This window comes from Saccostrea cucullata, unplaced genomic scaffold (genome assembly GCF_032062105.1).
Source record: "Saccostrea cucullata isolate Sc308-1 unplaced genomic scaffold, CSIRO_AGI_Scuc_v1 ctg12384, whole genome shotgun sequence".
Taxonomy (NCBI): Eukaryota; Metazoa; Mollusca; class Bivalvia; order Ostreida; family Ostreidae; genus Saccostrea; species Saccostrea cuccullata.
Genome location: NW_026921514.1, coordinates 1 through 18,877, shown reverse-complemented (window position 1 = coordinate 18,877; position 18,877 = coordinate 1). Strand labels below are relative to the sequence as shown.

At 32.8% G+C, this 18,877-nt stretch overlaps 1 long non-coding RNA gene across 1 annotated transcript; it reads left to right on the top strand.

Moving 5' to 3' along the window:
* Nucleotides 1-16,646: 16,646 nt before the first annotated feature.
* LOC134260171 (uncharacterized) lies at nt 16,647-17,641 on the top strand. The gene is made up of 4 exons (XR_009990481.1): nt 16,647-16,751; nt 16,839-16,868; nt 17,020-17,099; nt 17,567-17,641. It is a non-coding gene; the product is annotated as an uncharacterized LOC134260171 (long non-coding RNA).
* The last annotated feature ends 1,236 nt before the right edge of the window (nt 17,642-18,877 follow it).

The window sequence follows — 18,877 nt, the reverse complement described above, 5'->3', positions numbered from 1 at the left end:
CTTGTGTGTGTGATTCCGATTTATGCAACAGTGATTGTGGTAAATAATATATTGCTCTTCGTTAAGTTTTGTGAATGCCCATTCAATTTCAATTGGTAACTCAGTTAGTTGACAGCTCGAATAAATATCACAATATACCTTTCGAAAAGATTAAATAAAAACACTTCTGAATTAGGGGTTAAGTTGATACGAAGTAGATATTTAAATTAAATACAATAAATAAAATATATACATAATGTACAAGGAGAAGATTTCGAGCAGCAAACCTTGTAAGTTATTTGAATAAAAGTTTCTGGCTAGGGTGCACGTGTAGTGCGACAATTAGTGTAAAATATTCATGGTTATTCATTGGATTGTAAGCTGTTTTACGCCCCGTTGAAAGTTTTCCCCATATAGAGACGTCACTATATACCAAAAGGCTTTAAATTTAGACTTTATTGGACCATCCATATATCAATGGGGGTTTTTTAATCGTGCCAATGCCTACCGTGAAACAGTGCTTTGGCTCTTTATGTCTCATTTGAAGTACCCACAACTTTTTTTTCAATGTGCCCTGCACTTGTGAAGGGGAACAGTTGCAAACTTTTCTTGTTTGACTTAAATCCACCGCAGTCGTGATTAAACACCACCACGATCACGGAGGGGCGCTTTACCAACTGAGCTACAGTGACGGTTCAATACATTGCAAGACACTCTTTAAAACATAAAGGCCACGTTTACTTAGATGAGCATTGTCGCTTTGTTTTTTTTATAAACTGTTAATATTAGATCTTCAATTATACAAAGAAGAAAGTAAACTGCACCACGTTTAAAGTGTGATGAACATGTTCAACTTATATAAAAGTAAGTATTTTCCTGTGTTTTCAGGAAACAGAACAAGACCAATCACTAAAACAACAACTACCATATTCTCACAACAACAATGAAATGAAAGTAAACCTAGGGCATATTTCTTCTTCTATTGTATGTTAAGTTTTACTTAGAAAATACTTTCGAAAATATTATATCATTTTGTCGCTGTATGCTATATAGTAAAGCCAAACAATATATTTTTTTTTCAAAATTATAAGGTAAATAAATTCACAGTAGGGGTCGGTTTTTATTAGAATAAATTGTTAATACATGTACACGTTTCCCCCGAATTGCCTAATGTTTGTTTGTGGAAACACCAACACGTGCCGCTGGAGGGCTAAAAATTTTAAAATTTACCATACAGGGCCATTGAGTAATACATGAGGGATCTCATTCATACAAACACCTACTGTGGCTAACTGATGAACAGGTATCCACCTCGCAGCGGATTTGTACATGTTCCGCGTCGAAAAATAGAATCACCTCCTCCCTATGCAACTCTAGAGCAGACCCTGTAATTAATCTCAGTGAGATGTCGTAGATACTAAAATTTTTGCATGGTGTCCACTACGACATCTCAGAGCAACCCCAACAACGTAATTCAGGGTTTTTGCCCCACTTTCCCGCTTGTTTCAATCAATAGGGGCTAAATTATTTTTTTTTTCATTTGGAACCCATTTAAGTCTCTATCAGTATGAAACACTGTTTTTCCCTTTTCAAAGGATTAGAGCTAGCAAAATATAAACGTGTTTATTTTTCATGGCTGTTTGCTATTCGTTTAAACCTCCGACGCTGAAGAGTTCCGCAACAGATTGCCTCAAATACTTCTTGCTATAGTTCATTCCTATATGAAATAGTAGTAGAACAGGTATAACTATTTTTAACGTTTTTGACCTTGACCATAGAATTTTGCCATATGTGAACAGTTACAACTAGAAATTTCAAATTTCACAAGTATATATCCTATGGCTTGACGCCTTACTGAAAGTCTATTGATAACTGAGTACTGTTCTACATGTCTATTTCTTATGAGAAGGTCTTCCCTTGCGTACAAGTAAATTTCACCTTTGACCTCTAACCAGTAATTTAATGTTACACAATATTATGTTTAAGATTCGTTTCCGTTCGACTGCTGGGAAATCCTACATAATGGATATAATATAACGGGCGTATACCAGATTTATCCCTGGGGGGCCAGTGGAAAGTCCATAGACGTACTCTGTAACATGGATATTGACCCCAAGGATGGACGGTAACTTGCCTTTGCCGACTTTATTGTTCCAAACATATCTTACTCACGCCCACAACAAATACAACAATTGAGACAAACATTATGTTGTACAGCATTTTTGCTTTCTTCAGTTAGTTACATGTAATGTGAGCTTCCCAAAAATTGATTATTCTATAAGATTAGCACATATACAGCTGAATTGACTATTGCTTTGAGTCTAGTTAGAGTATTGATTGATATAATTGTATTTAAGTTTTTTGCCATACCAGAAAACGGTTTTTTTTTAATTTTTTTTAGTTTTTAATACACAATATGACGTGGTTGCCTTTTATCATCTGCCATAGCATACTATTTGTTTAAAAGTTTTATAAACACAAAAATATCTTTGACGTTTTATATTTTTAGGTATTTCAATGGCGTCATCCTTTAACTGAAAATTTTAATGAACTTGGATAAAAATAAAAATGGTTTTGGCAATTGTTGGGAATTCTGGCTAGGTAAGATTTATATTAAATGGCACATTGCAGATCAAATAATTTATTCAACCCTAAAGAACTACTTTTAATTTTTAACTACGATATTTAAATCAATATGTGATACTTTCGTTTTTCGGCAAATTATTGTGGACACGCAACTAGCATTTATTCCCTGTATGTATTAGAACTGTAGGTCTAGTATTTAATGTATATGATTTGATAATACTCAGTTATAACCTCACTGATACGCAGAAGAATCGCAACAGGCAGTAAACTACAAATATAACATTTTCTAATCTAATAATTTATAAAAAAATGAGTAAAGTAAAATGTAGATTTAAAACCAATTGAAATGATTTTATTCAAACGTTAGTGTTATCTCTAAACCTAACAAAGTAACACATAAAAAAAAAATTTATGTAACCATCAATTTGGGCCGGGGAAAAAAATAAAGTAAACAAAGAAAAAAGGGTTTTATCATCAAACCACTTCGATATTTTGAAAAGGCATGCGTTAACAGATGGAGACGATCGTTGCGAATATCTTAAAAAACTTTTAGTTGGATAAAAATGAACAAAAACGATACCATTTTAAACTTTATCAATTCCTCAAGCAAATATTGGCTGCATAAAATATAAATTGAAGTAAGACACATGCATCGCCTTTATTCAAAAATGTGTTTATTTTCAATTTAAGAATATAGGACACGCACTGTGTAGAGTACGTTTTTATGCAAAAAGTAAAATTCGATGCTCTAAAAAATGGGACCTGTATTTTTCGATAGTAAGCGATGAGCAACTTTATATATCAAATATAATAAATTATTTTTACAGTTCCTTTATGGAAATAAATTTTATTTATCTCGTATTTTATAAACGGAAAGAACATTCTGATTAAAATCTTTTCAATGTTAAGAAAATTTAATTCTAAATTACTTCTCCCACCTCAATCCTCATACACTATCACTTAAACTTATATGTATAGATAATCCCATCCTCCGGCCTGCAATAACTGCTAAAAAAGCCCCATTTGTATTCAACCACAGCGTGCAGGTCTAAGAAAAAAAAAAAACAAAAACAAACAAACAAAACAAAACTTTTGATCAAAAGAACTTTTCTTTGGTATTTACAGATGCTGAGGTCAATATTCTCTAAACTAACACAGTGAAGTAAACCTTTGGGCTTCCGGTCTACGGACTGACAATTCGGGCTTATTCCTGCTTTTTTGTTTCATTTTTGCATTTGTTACTCAACTTTTTCTTTATTATGTGATTTTACAGCAATACTTTAGTTATTGAATTACGAAGAAATCTTCGCATTAAAAAAAAAACTTATTATTAATGGATACAAACTTTAAAACCTAAAAAATTCCCACGTTTATTAAACATGCAGGGGCTGTAACATAGAGCTTGTAAGTTTTTGACTTAAGTAGGGTCCTAAGTACGGTTTAAGCTAAACTTAGGGCCTGCTTACTACTTAAGTATGTCTTAAACCGTAACATAAAACGAACTTGCTACTTCTTAGCTAAGTCAAACTTATGTTAAAAATATTTCATATGAGTCATCATATGGTTTTTTATTTTTTATAGATATATTGCCAAAAATGATTCAGTAAGGGTTTTAATTAATCACATATTGAAATAAGCCTTTCCTATGGTTTAAGTTATGTTTGATTAATTTGTTTAAAAATTTTATTATGATATAAATTATTCGGAATATTTAAAAAAAAATATCACGGTGAGAAAGTGGCGATTAGTGGTTCATTGTAAATATTCACGACAATTGTTTTATCACCTGAGGGTTTTCCGTTTTCCCTTTTGTAACTCTTTTGTTTTGACAAATGTTACTTACCCCTTTTTTATCCGCAAGAAAAAATAAAATGGCCTATCCGCATAAAATTGAAACTCTAAAAGTTAATACTTTTGAATCCCGCAGCATCAGGCCATGCGTGTCAAAAGCAAAAACTGCAGAATTTTTATAGTACACTTAACAGCTTAAATATTCTTACACCATAACATTCTCTCTCTCTTTTTCTCTCTAGAACTGTAGTGAGCCCTGTCTAAATCCGCACTTGTCACGTTCTACATTTACTCTACTTTACAGATACTTTAACATTACTGTCATTACCCTCTTTCTTTTCTGTTTTTAACAAATTATACAAATTATTTCAACTCATAGTTTCAAAGTGAAAATACAGATTCATGGCTCATTACTGTTTTCAATTTATTTTAAAACAGAAACCCCACTAATTTAGACATATCCCTAAGATAAAATAAGAAAGATAAGATAATATTTATTTTAAAATCGGGTAAATACATCAACAAAGAACATTAGCTCTGAAGAGCTATTTTCCGTCTACCTGAAATTAAATTTTGTATTTATATGTATGTTGTGTTGGGAGTGATATTGGAATCAGTGATCAGCCCCTCCCCCCCCCCCCCCACGCAAAAATAAATCAGCGTCAAATAGAGATAATTTTCTTTAATGCATAATATGAATAGAGGAATGTTTTAACATCGAAAATCAACATTAAATGATTCTAAATATTTGTACAAGAAAGTTAAGATATACTTAAGTCACCTCTGCCGGTCGCCTAAAACCCCAGTCACATTTCCAAAAACGACCAACGGCCGACGGGTTTTGAAGCAAAAATGGGATTCTTCGGGTGACAGTCGTCAGTTTATCGGCCGTTGTCTTGGCCGATTTTGACCTATTTTTTTGTCGGCTGACCAATTTTGTGTCCATCGGTCCAAGTTATAATTTTTCATGCGTCGGTGGCCGATTTCTTCAAGTGCATTTATCCGTCGACCAACCTTCGATCATCGTCCGACCATCGGCTGTCAGTTTATTAAGTCGGTCGTCCGTCGTTGGACAATAAGGGTGTTGAAAATTTCGGCCGACGGTTAAAATCAAACTGTAGCTCAGAGCTCGATGATCGGGCCACTATTGGCCGACTTGTGAATATTTAACCTATTAAGGATACATAACACAAACAAAATTTTGATGCATTGATTGATATAATTTTCTTGAACGGAGATAACATCAATAATTAATCCGTAACATATAAAGAAATCTTAAGTATTCTTTGCTGCTTAGATATGCACCATTTGTCAATTCCATACAAATTTTACACACATTTTCAACACTGAGTCACATTTTTTACGATTCTGCCAGTTTAATTGCGTTGCAAACATTACTCCACGCCTGCTAATCGATCACTTGCACAACCAGCAGTTGTGTATAACAATCAAAAGAGATCGATTTCCGGTTGTGCAGTTGATGCGAATAATTCCAGTGCACAGGTAGTAAATGGACTCGATTCAGGCAATAATTGATATTTTTATTAAAATATAAGAATGTGATTCCATGAGTAATTTATTTTTCTTTAATTTTACACTCTCATAAAATGCAGTGATTGTCGATTAGCGACTATATTTGTTTTGAAGCAAGGGCTGGTAGAGCGAAAACGCTGATTGAAAACAGTATTCGCCGACTAAAATTCGTTTTAATCTCAACTAACCTTGAAAATTCAATGTCCACCATGAGTATGCTACAAGTGCATCCTATCCACCAAAACTGGGACTTCGATATGTGTATAATTTGACAAATTTTCGAAGAAAATAACATTGCTTGTGCATGCGATCATTCAGTTGTGAAAGAGATCTCGGGTTATGCATGAGATGAAGGACAAAAAGTTTCAAACTTTACGAATAAAATTAAACATTATATAATTATAACGTAGTCTTGCAAAATTTAAAACATTAAACTATAGAATTTTCTTGCAAATAAGATGAATTTGTGAGAAAAAAAGATATATAAGATAAGTAAACTGTTGAAGTAGATCTGTTAGGGGAGGGGGTTAAAGTTTCAGTTACAATCAATATAATTACAGTAAAAAAATTATGTGTGTATTATTTAAATCATAAATCTTGTGTGAATTATCCAATGCATCTTTAATATGACTATTCCGTATGCAAAAAAAAAAAAAATAATAATAATAATAAAAAAAGAGATAAAATAAAAAAAAAAAAAAAAAAACAGCATATACTGGGCAGTATATCATTTTCTTTCAGTACGAAATTGTTTAACTCAAACATACCTTACCTTTATTAATTATTTTGACGGTACTTCAACAAAAGTGAATTTTTCATGCTTTCATTTCATATATATTTTATAGTAAAAGTGCTGTCTGTGAAAAAAATAAGAGGCAGGCTCTCGATGATATTTGTTTGCCAAGGGGTAAATATTTCCTGGTGTTTTGAAGCTAGGTATCCTGAATTTTGTTATCGAGATGGAAAGGATCAAGATGACAACATCACATTACAGGTGCTTCTGGACAGGACCCCCCCCCCCCCCGGACTTGTTGGACACTTTTTTTCTCACAAATTATATTTATTACATTTATTCATCATGTATACCATAGGGGAAAAATCGTCAAAAATTCAAAATAATCGTTCAATAAAAAATATCCCTATTAAACATTCCAAATAAAATTAATGCAAAGCATCAAATCAGCCGCAAAATTTATGATTTCAAAAATTACAAGTACTTTCTTTATTTGAAAAGCATCAATGCATGGGAAGCACAAAATATTCAAAGCTGAAATAGATCAATTTCATTTCAGACTGTCTTCAAAGCAAAAATAAATAATTTTTTTTTTTAATTTAAATAGAAATTTTAGTGCATTTGTTCATCAAATGGAGTCATCAATGAATCAATAAAAAAGTCAATGATGAATTATAAGAATGTATGAATGAAGATGTTGATCTCTCAAAATGAACCACATGCCGAAACCCTGGACCTTTGTCACGTGATAATACCCATGGTTTCTGCAGTAGGCTAATCAAGGCGCGTAGTTTGATGGAAAAAATGTAAGAAAAATATTTGTTGTCAAATCTGTTGCACATTGAAAACAATTTTTACTACAGTGTGTTGAAAAACTTTTTCAATTTTTATTCACCTTGCAACTTTAACCACTTCCTTATTATCTGGAAAACCATGACGATTTCCTTTCATATCTTGATTACTCCCTGGTTGGGGAGTATCTATTGTAAACTCTTTCTATATATTAACCATATATTATTAATTACCCAATTACAAATGACAATGAAATTGTAACAACAACAATAAATGCTCAGTTTAAAGAAAGTTTTTAAAATTAAGATTAGTTTACAAAACTTATGAAAAATAACGCCTCATTTCCCGATATAAGAGATCGGCCGCTGTTGCTGAAAAAGTCAAAATGTGCTTGCAAAAATGACTGTACATCATTGGCGGATCTAGAAGGTGGTTCCTGGGGTTGGACCCCCCCCCTCTATTTGATAAGAGAGAGAGTTATGTAACACGGATATTTTATTACGTCTAATATTTTGAATAAAATAAATACTTTGAATAAAAAAAAATATTTCGAATAAAATAAATACACTGTACATGTTGTTCATTCTCTGTCCTTTCTGATCGCTATAAATAGAGTTCCCTCGTTTAATATGCTTTCCTCCGAGTACCGTCACATACAATCCGAGCCCTGCTTGCTTGTTTGTGTTTTTGTTTTGTTTGTTTGTTATTGGCTTGTCAAAGTCCCCCATAGAACCGTTGAAAACTCAGTGTTGCTAGGTTTAAAGTGCCTACATGTATATGCATGAGTGTTGGACACCTGGACAACCCCCCCCCCCTTTTTTTTCAAAAATTGTTGGATCTGCCCCTGCAACGTCTTCATATTATAGACAATATTTAACATTTTATAATTACCAAAAATAAAATAGTATAAGAGGTGAATTATGGAGATTGTATAATACTTGCGTAACTTTTTATCCTTTATCTCATGCATAACCCGAGATCTCTTTCACAACTGAATGATCGCATGCACAAGCAATGTTTTTTCTTCGAATATTTGTCAAATTATACACATATCGAAGTCCCAGTTTTGGTGGATAGGATGCACTTGTTGCATACTCATGGTGAACATTGAATTTTCAAGGTTAGTTGAGATTAAAACGAATTTTAGTCGGCGAATACTGTTTTCAATCAGCGTTTTCGCTCTACCAGCCCTTGCTTCAAAACAAATATAGTCGCTAATCGACAATCACTGCATTTTATGAGAGTGTAAAATTAAAGAAAAATAAATTGCTCATGGAATCACATTCTTATATTTTAATAAACATATCAATTATTGCCTGAATCGAGTCCATTTACTACCTGTGCACTGGAATTATTCGCATCAACTGCACAACCGGAAATCGATCTCTTTTGATTGTTATACACAACTGCTGGTTGTGCAAGTGATCGATTAGCAGGCGTGTACTCACGTCACCTATCTGAATATAGATCTATGAAAAATATTGCTGATTTCGAAAGAAAAAAGATTTTTTGTGTTATTTATCCAAGTCATCGGTGTTCCTAGGAAATAATGTGACTGCTCTGTGTCGCCCGATACTGTGTCGGCCGATCCTGTTCTTTCAGCCGACAAGACCAGAAAAATTTAGTCGCCCGACCATCGGCTTAAATGTGACCTAGGCATAAGTTTTGGTAAGATTGCCAAATCTTAGTACGCTTCTAGTTACGGTCTTAAGTTTTAGACTGTACTTAAGTCCTACTTTAGCACGGTCTTAGACTTAAGTAGCCTTTATTTTACTACCCCCTGGTTTTTTTCTGCTGGGGGGAGGGGGGAGGGGGGTCAACTTTAACTTCTGTATTACATAAACAATAAAGTAAAAAAAAAACCCACAAATATACAGAGATAACGAGCGCACACAGCAGCAGATTATTATGTATGTTAGTGAGGTGCACACGGCCGGCAGCCTCTGACCGCACACAGCAGGTCGATAGGGTTCAGAAAAGTTACCCGTGGGTGCTTACACAGAATGGCGTCTTCTTCTAATGGATACACACCAAAGCGTGACGTCATACCTACACATTCACAAAAGGGGTACAGCACAGGAATACTATAGAAACACAAATTTTCGTGGGCATAAAATTTCGTTGATTTGTCATCAAATATAGTTTAGAGGACATTTAATTTCGTTGTTTTGAAAGTAACCCTATTCAATATATAGTCATATATAATTTCGTGTGGGATTTAATTTCGTTGAATATTGTGAACAACGAAATAAACGAAATTTAATCCCCCACGAAAATTTGTGCTTTTACAGTATATTATATAGGGGCTCGGCACAGGATACGTACAACAAATTGTACTACACTTCTATTGATCAAATGAAAATCATTCAATTTACTTAAATCACTGATTTGGCGAAGTTTGAAGATATCTTAACTTTCTAAGTCCAAATTTATACCCTGTTTATAATTTTTCATCTAAAAATGATATTGCATTCCTTTTGTATTTAAGTATAAATCTTTTATTGATTAATTAATAAGAATATTGTATATTGCGCATATGTATTGTTAAACTTAATATTGAATTCAAGATATATGTTTCATGTGAATGTGAGACATGTACATGTATATAGAGAATAATCCATACCAATTTCCATATCACATTCTGTATCAGCCCGAGATTTCAATATCAGCCATAGTCCTAACCCTGAGGGCTGATTTTGGTCGAGGGTTGATATAGCATATGTGGAAAATGATAATTTTCATTATTTTTATTTCATGCTTAGTAATTAATTACAGCACAAATTAACATGAGAAAAATCATCATAGACAGATTTCTAACATATACATACATTATTGTCTTACACTGTTTAGGTATCTTTCTATCTTTCAAGTAGACCCGATCCATAGTTAAAACAATCTTATGTTAATTAAAGTATCCTAACAATCAAAAAGTTAAGATAAAAAGAATACATGTATGTAGCCCCAAAAATATGTTTTTATCACAAGTTCTATTTTTTAACGGTTTATTTACTAGGGGTGTATTTTGATCCGTATTAGCCCTACAGAGCTGACACAGCTATTGTGACACCAGACATATATATCGCTTATATAAAATTATCTGTATTTATGACTCAGTATGTAATAAATCAATACATGTACTTAGCAATTCTTCTTTATTTTTATTAAGGAAATGAGATCATTCATCTTCTGACAACACCACACCGAACATTGTTTCATATTGGTATTACAAATATTAATGGCGGTTCATGGTATGAAAGATTTGACAACATGAAAGTAGCATCTGAGGCTCAAAAGTTCACTATAACTCTCGGAAGGGCATCTGGAACTGCTGGTAAATGAACAACATGTATTTACATTTAAATTACTGGATATATTTAATTATTTATTTAGTAGTGTTTTAGTAGGATTTTCCCGTTGTTTCCCTATCAAGACAAAAAGAATATGGCGGGTGTGACCTGTCGTCAAAGGATGCTTACCCCTCTATGGCACCTGATCCCATCTGCGATGTTTTGAAAGTCCATGTTTTCTCTGCTCCTATTTTGTATTGTCTAATGGACTTTTGATCTAGAATAGTCTTTGTTATCTCAATATCTTTCATTATTTTTCTTTTAAGCTTTTATAAAATTTCAGGCGATCGGAGTACCAATAAGTCTTCTGGCGGTTCCATGGATGGGATGCCATTTTCATCATACGATTGCGACAACGATTTACTTTCCGGTAACTGTGCGGCATCTTACGGAGGGGCGTGGTGGTTTAACTCCTGTTACAATGTTTTTCTTAATGGTCCAAGAACACATGACTATTACGAGGGTGTTCTCCCCTCTTCAACCTTAAATTCGTCCATTCTTATGATAACACGACTGTAGCATCAAACGTTTTGAGTACATTTCGCGGTATTTATTTCAATCTTTAACGTATCAGGAAGATTATATCACATACTTACTGTAATTACACACTTATTGTAAATTACTTCTCTTGACCTGTTTTACTGTACCTACACATGTATCATGAATAAAAACACTGTATCGAACATAAAACATGCAAAATGATGACTTCAAACGATATCCTGATTTCATTAACTTGTTAACCTTGTTTCAGAACTTGCCATGCTCTTGCGTATTTAGGCATGAACTTCACAAGCAGGTCAAAAGGGTATATTGCTACATGTACTATACATGTTCATTATGGAAGTTGACAATGCAAAAGGTAAAGTTATCTCGTTCATCATAAAGCTTTGATGTAAGATTACCATTTAAGTCAGTCTCTTTTCTATTGTATCTTTTATTTCAATCTCACCGGGATATGTCAACTTGACATAAAAAGCAAAATAACTAGTATTTAATTATAATATATCGTCGATAGATCAAACTGTTGAGTTGAAAGTCACACTAAGTGTTTTCTTCTTCTCGTATAGAAGTTTTTTAATAAGTTCTGCATGTGTTTTATATGAATATAGAAATAGGTCTGTTAATACCGTGGCGTAATTGGCACACATGGCAATTCCGACATAGTGTTGGAATACCTGGCCCCGGGATCATGAATCAGTCTTAGACTTAAGTCAAAATTTAAATAATCTATAAAATTTTTATGAATTGTGAGCCGAATCTCTAAAAGTGCACAAAAAAGGAGTCCTTTGGGCAAAGTTAAAAACATTTTCATTCTGGACTGCCTATTTTTTATTTTTTTTTTATTGAAATACAGATTTTTGACTTAAGCTTACGATGTTTCATGATCACAAGGTCAGATTACCAAATAAATACATACATACTGTCACTTATCAATTTCAGAGTAAATTTTAAGATTTAAACAATATTTCATTATGAATAAAGGCACTGCCTATGTAAGTCCTCTCCATATCAGAGTACTTGTGTGTATTTAACAAAATATTTTGCAAAATTTAATGTCTAATTACAAGGTTAGTATATTTACGAGTAGCAGATGTCTATTATGTCGAAAAGCCTTGATATAGATTTATCATTAAAAAAAAGTCGCATAAAATTTGGAAAAGTACATTTTAATTTAAATGATTTTGGTAAAAAATTAATTTTAATTTTATAAAACTCAAAGTTCTTTGTCGTTTTTAAGTATTCATATTTGATTGACAACACTTCTCGAAATACTGCTGTATACCGGTAGTACTTTTGAAATTTCCCCTTCCCAGTTTTAAATATTTTATAGAGTAGTAAAGAGAATAGACTTGATAGAATACTTATTTGAACCTGCTATGCATCTTTGTAAGGATTTTTGTGGAGTTTTGAAATACAGTATATTATATTGTAATTCAAATTCATTTTCATTGTTGGGAATATGACTGACAATAAACGAGAAGTATATCAAAAGTTCTGAGAACTATCTAATAAAAAATTAACCGTTTCACGTGTATAAAAAGAATATATAAAAAAAACTGACATATCGTTTTGCAGAACTTCCTCCTTAGAAAGGGAGCTGTGGGTGTAAGTTAGATTACCACTTGCATAAATAAATCTTAGTTCCTCTAAAATAAAACTAAAATAATAAATCTTATAAACAAAGACAGCGTTGTAGCTGTTTTGTCATCTGGGAAGTGTACATATGCATTTTATCTTATACTAATATTTGTTCAATTCTGCATTATCGAAGACCTAGAACTACATTTTCTCGTTACAAACTAGATCCGTTGTGAAGGTTAACAACGTTACAACAAAATACCACCACTCAGTGGCCGTAAGTAGCGAGCATATTGACCGGTCACTTACTATACGTGATTTTACGAATTCACTTTACATACAAAAATAAAAAGAAAAAAAGTCAGCTCACATTTACACAGAACCGATCTCAAAAACATCATTCTGTTTTCTAAATATATTATCTTATAGCTAGTGGAATACGGACGGGAATCATTCTGCAGTATTTATTGTTCAGGGGCTCGTAACATAAAGCTTGCTAAGATTTTGACTTAAGTAGGGTCGTAAGTACGTTTTAGGCACAATCTTAGGACTTGTCTAAGTACTACTTAAGTATGTCTTAAACCGTAACATAAAGCGAACTAAGCTAGGTCTTAGCTAAGTCAAACTTATGTTTAAAATATTTCATATGAGCCAACCTATGTTTTTTGATTTTATATAGATATATTGCTAAAAGTGATTCATTTAGGGTTTTAATTCATTACATATTGAAGTTGACGTCCTTGCCTATTGGTTTAAGTTATGTTAGATTAGATTTCGTATTAAAATTTTTAATTATGTTATGAATTAATCGGAATGTTTGGAAGCAAATACCGCACGGTCAGAAAGTGGCGAGTTGTGGTTCATTGTAAATTTACGGCAATTATTTTATCACCTGAGATGTTTTCAGTTTTCCTTTTGTAACTCTTTTGTTTTGACAAATATTCACTTACCCTGTTATTATCGCAGACAAGAAAAGATAATCGACCGTCTATCTACTTAAATTTGAAACTCTAAAGAGTTCAATACATGTTGAATCCCCGCTATGTATCAGGCCATGCATGTCAGAAGCAAAAACTGCAGAAGTTTTATGATATACTCATTTGCAATTAAATCAAGGATACAAAAAAGAAATCGGGATATTTTTCCGTATGTCTCCACTTATCAGCAATTCTCTCTCTCTCTCTCGAACTGTAGTGAGCCCTGTCTAAATCCGCACTTGTCGCGTTCTACAGATACTTTTTTTTATAATATTATTATTACTGTCATCATCCTCTTTCTTTTCTGTTTTTAACAAATCATTTCAACTCATTTTTTCAAAACGTACATAGAGATCCATGGTTTATTACTGTGTTCAATTTACTTCTATAACCGAGGTCCCACTAATTTCAGACGTACAATGAAGCGCATTGAAGTGGTAAAATTTTCCGTTTGGATGGAACGTTTTGAGCCATCTTAAGACACGCCCATTTCTTTAGAAATGAAAAATCGGTCAAAATGATTCAATCGAATACCTGTAGAACATGTATTCCATAAATATAGTAGCCAATCAAATTGACGGTCTGCATAAGCACCGAGTAAGCACGTGTTTGACCGATACATGTGGTATGCTAACTCCAATAAACATGATAAAATCATAATTATGTACAAATTCGTTACAACGCGTGTTTTACAAAAGCGGGGACTCTATATAGTTTTTTTTTAATTTAAAAATCTTCAATTTAGTGTAACTCATGTTGTTTGTCGCGGAAAGTGGGGTGCCCTAAAACATTACGACGAATATTTCTTTTTCGTTTCTAAAGAAATGGGCGTGTCGTTATGTTATAATTGACGGTCAAAGCATGACTCAGAACGTTTCATCCAAATGAAAAATTTTACCACTTCAATGCGTTTCATTGTATCCCTAAAATTAAATTTTGTATTTACATGTATGCTCTGTTGGGAGTGATACTGGAATCAGTGATCAACCCCCCCCCCCCCCCCCCCCCCCCCCCCCCCAACGAAAAAGTAAAATTCTTAAATCAGCGTCAAATAGAGATAATTATTTTCTTTAATGCATAATATGAACAGAGGAATATTTTAACATCGAAAGTCAACATTAAATAATTCTAAATATATGTACATGAAAGTTAAGATATACTTAAGTCACCTCTACCGGCCGCCTAAGTTCTGCTAAGATTACCAAACCTTAGCACGCTTCTAGTTACGGTCTTACGTTTTAGACTGTACTTAAGTCCTACTTAAGCACGGTCTTAGACTTAAGTAGCCTTTATGTTACGACCCCCAGGTCGTGTTTCTTCAAACCAATATTTTGTCATGCAAGTTGATGTAGCTTAAGCCACCCACTCAATTCGCTAAACATTGCATCAACGATTTAACGGGGGACGTAATTATTGGTCAACGATTCTTTTTTTTAGCCATGTCTAGAACAAATACCGATATCAAATGCTATTGGCCCAGTAATACCGCGCATGGGACAATATACTTTGGTAAAACACCACTTTCTGTGAATTTTATCGTTGAGTTGGTCCACAAAATCAACTGTTCATCGTAAGTTTTGAGAAATCTTTAAAAGGCTCATTACGACTTTCTTTTACATAGACAGTTTGTGCGCTTAAAAGATAAAGACTTGGTATTTAAAATACTCGTAAACCTTTCCCTGAAAGTTGATAGAATAAAAGTCTATTTCAATTTATTGTTTTTTAATCTGTTTCATTATCTGATATCAATCTGATTTTTAATTTGTCTATCGAGTCTGAAGTCTTACAATGGGGACGGTATTTGGAAATCCAAATATTTTGTTGTTACATGCGTATACCATGTAAACTTTATGATTTTAACATTGATTTATACACTTTTGTAAGTAAACAATTATAATAAATTTTAGAATTTTCAACTGTTTGTAATTTTTTAAAAAAATATATACCTACTCTTAAAATTGTGTGAATGAAGCATGCGGATAGAGAGAAAAAATTAAAAGGTAATTCTTAACTACGAATTTACGCTACTCAAAACTTTTTTTCACTAAATCCTCAAATCATGATGTCAGCGAATGTTAACTATAGTACACAAGCCCTTCTCCGACATCATCTTGGGGTCGCTTATATGGTTCCAGTATAAGATTTTGTCGGGTTGGTACTTTTCATGCAAAATGATATTTTTTTCATACACTTTAAATCAATTAATTTGAAGGTCAAAAAAAAATATGAACATAATTTGTATTGTTAAATGGATTTTTTGAGCTTGAATATTGTTCGTTATCTCCAAATATTTTATGTTTCAAAATAAATTATTGTTCAATATTATCAAATATTTATATTTGCTTAACTTTTCGAGTAAGCCCACAGTGAAATTGATTTGTATACCATTTCCGTGTATACCCATGCATAGAAATATACACGGAGAAAGGGTGTGCTAAGGTGGCGTCACAAACCAAGACAAGTAGGGAAAATCTGCAAAGCACTTAGTAATACTAGAAAAATACTCATCTGTAAGAAGTCAGTTTGAGCATTTCAACTAAATAGCATCAAGGAATACTCGATTTATTAATTTGTGAATACCTTTAGTAGACTTATACCCATGTAGCATCGTGCAAGTAATAAACACATTGATTTCCCCTTTTAAAACATCGAGTTTAAAAACTTCAGATTTGATTGTAGAGGCTATGCATCTTTAACATGAAATATTTAATGATATAAGTGTTATGTCTCGTATGGAAGCTCGATAATTTGAAGTTTTTTTGCAAGAAGAATGTGACCTTAATTTGTGCGAAAAACCAGGGGAGTTTAAAAAGTGCGTTGAGCTGTATTATCAGAACATATCAGAACTAGAGGTCAGACCTTTTTAGGTTAAACATTCGTTATCTTGATATAGAAACACCACGTATACAAGTGAAACAATGCTGCTTAGTTTAGGTATGTTTTTGCAGAGTATTAAAATTTATGTGCTTTGGTTTTATTTACTTCTTACATGTACAAAATACTTTTCCGTTTTCTTTATAGTTATTCTTGCAACTATAATAGGGAATATTGGTATGTACACAATTATCAAATCAATATTCTGTAATTGAAATATGCTGTTTCATTGCAAATTCGTTACTTGCAGCTTCTATGGCAGATATATTGTAAAAAAAAAAAAATTATTAATTCAAATTACATGACTGAGAATTATATGTTTATGTAGATGCACTCTACTGTTTAAGTTGTACCGGAGTTGTCTCCCCTAGACACTGTCATTCTATACAGAAGTGTGAAGATGGAAAGGTAAAACAAAGAATTTGATCCTTTCTTTAAATTTCATATAATTATACATTATTCATACTAAATGTATATGAATACCCCCACCCCATTACATATGCTGATAGTTCTTATCAGTGTTACAATTTCTGAATAGAGTAATCTTACTAGGGCAAATTTTGTTAGGATTTCATTAGTGGGCATTTTATGCCATTGGAATAAAACACGAATTACACTTTCAATGTGGGTCGCAGTAACCTATGTATATTAAAGGAATACATGTAAACTTTACAATGACTGAAATCCACTGTCAAACCCTTTATGATAACAAATTAAATTATTGAATTATACGTTTAGAATATAACGAATTTATTAGCTGGAATAATTGGTAACTGATGTTGACAGAGTGTGATCAATAAGAGAAGTGATCATATCATCTCATCTACATGTATACTCCTTTGTTTTAGTAACATTGCTCTCTTTCTCATTTGCAGGTTTGCTTCACACAGAGATATTCAGGAATCAATGGTGAAATCTTATACGACACGGGCTGTCAAAGCCCATTGGTAAGTTTCATACGCTTTCTTTGTTTGAAAATGTTTATGTATGACAAAAGCTTATACAAATCTGACTGTGTTACTCGCCGACTTGCAGTAAGACGTGAAATTTCCTTCACTGCAAACTTCACTTATTAATGTCTTTCATTTGAGGTTGAAAACTTTCATTGTTTTTTTTTTTTTGCTTATCAGGTTTGAAATATAGCACGACAATTTTTATTATTTTGTTCTTCAGGAAAAGATTTGTCCTATAAATTACTATCGAAAACTTTGATTCCCCGTTGTGGCTCTACTCTATCCCTGTTGTCTTTACTTGAAAAAAAACTTGAATCAAAACAACTTAAGGATGCTTCCATTAAGATATGATCAATCATGGCTTTGGTGATCTACAAAAGAAAATATTTAGAGAATTTTCCTAATATGTATTCCTTTGAAAAACTGTAATCCTCCATTGTGGCCCCACCCTACCCTAGGGGGTCATGATGTGAACAAATTTAAATCTACAACAACTGAAGATACTTCCATATAAATATAACAAATCATAGTTTTCCTGTTCTTAAGAAGATTTTAATGATGTGTTCCTATATATTTCTATGTAAAAATTTTATCCCTTATTACCCCTCCCACCTACTCCCGGAGATTACAATTTGAACAAACTTGAATCCACACTACCTGAGATGCTTCCATATAAATATGACCAGTCATGGCTTTGCTGTTCTTATGAAAGAGTTTTAAAGAACATCCTATGTATTCCTATGTAAAACTTAAGTCGTCTATTGGGACTCCACCCTTTTCCGGGGGTCATGATTTTAATAAACTTGAATCTAAACTCCTTGAAGATACTTCCATATAAGTTTCATTTTTCCAGGTCCATTGGTTCTTTAGAAGAAGATTTGCCAAAGGTGCCATTATCTTTTAAATAATTCCTAATTATATACCCTTAAAAGAGATTATGACCCTTCGTTTGAACAAATTTGAATACCCTACACCGAAAGATATTTTGTGGCAAGTTTGGTTGAAATTGGCAGAGTCATTCTTGAGATGAAGTCGAAGATGTAAAAAAGTTTACAGACAAACGGACAAAATTTAGACGAAATGTGATCAAAAAAGATCACTTGAGCCTTCGGCTGAGGTGAACTTACTGCAGTTATTGCACAGCTTTTGGGGGTAATTGCTGTAAAACAAGAAAATCATCTTTGTGTCTAACTGTTCTTAAATCTCTTAAACAAATGTAGTTTATTTTAAGAT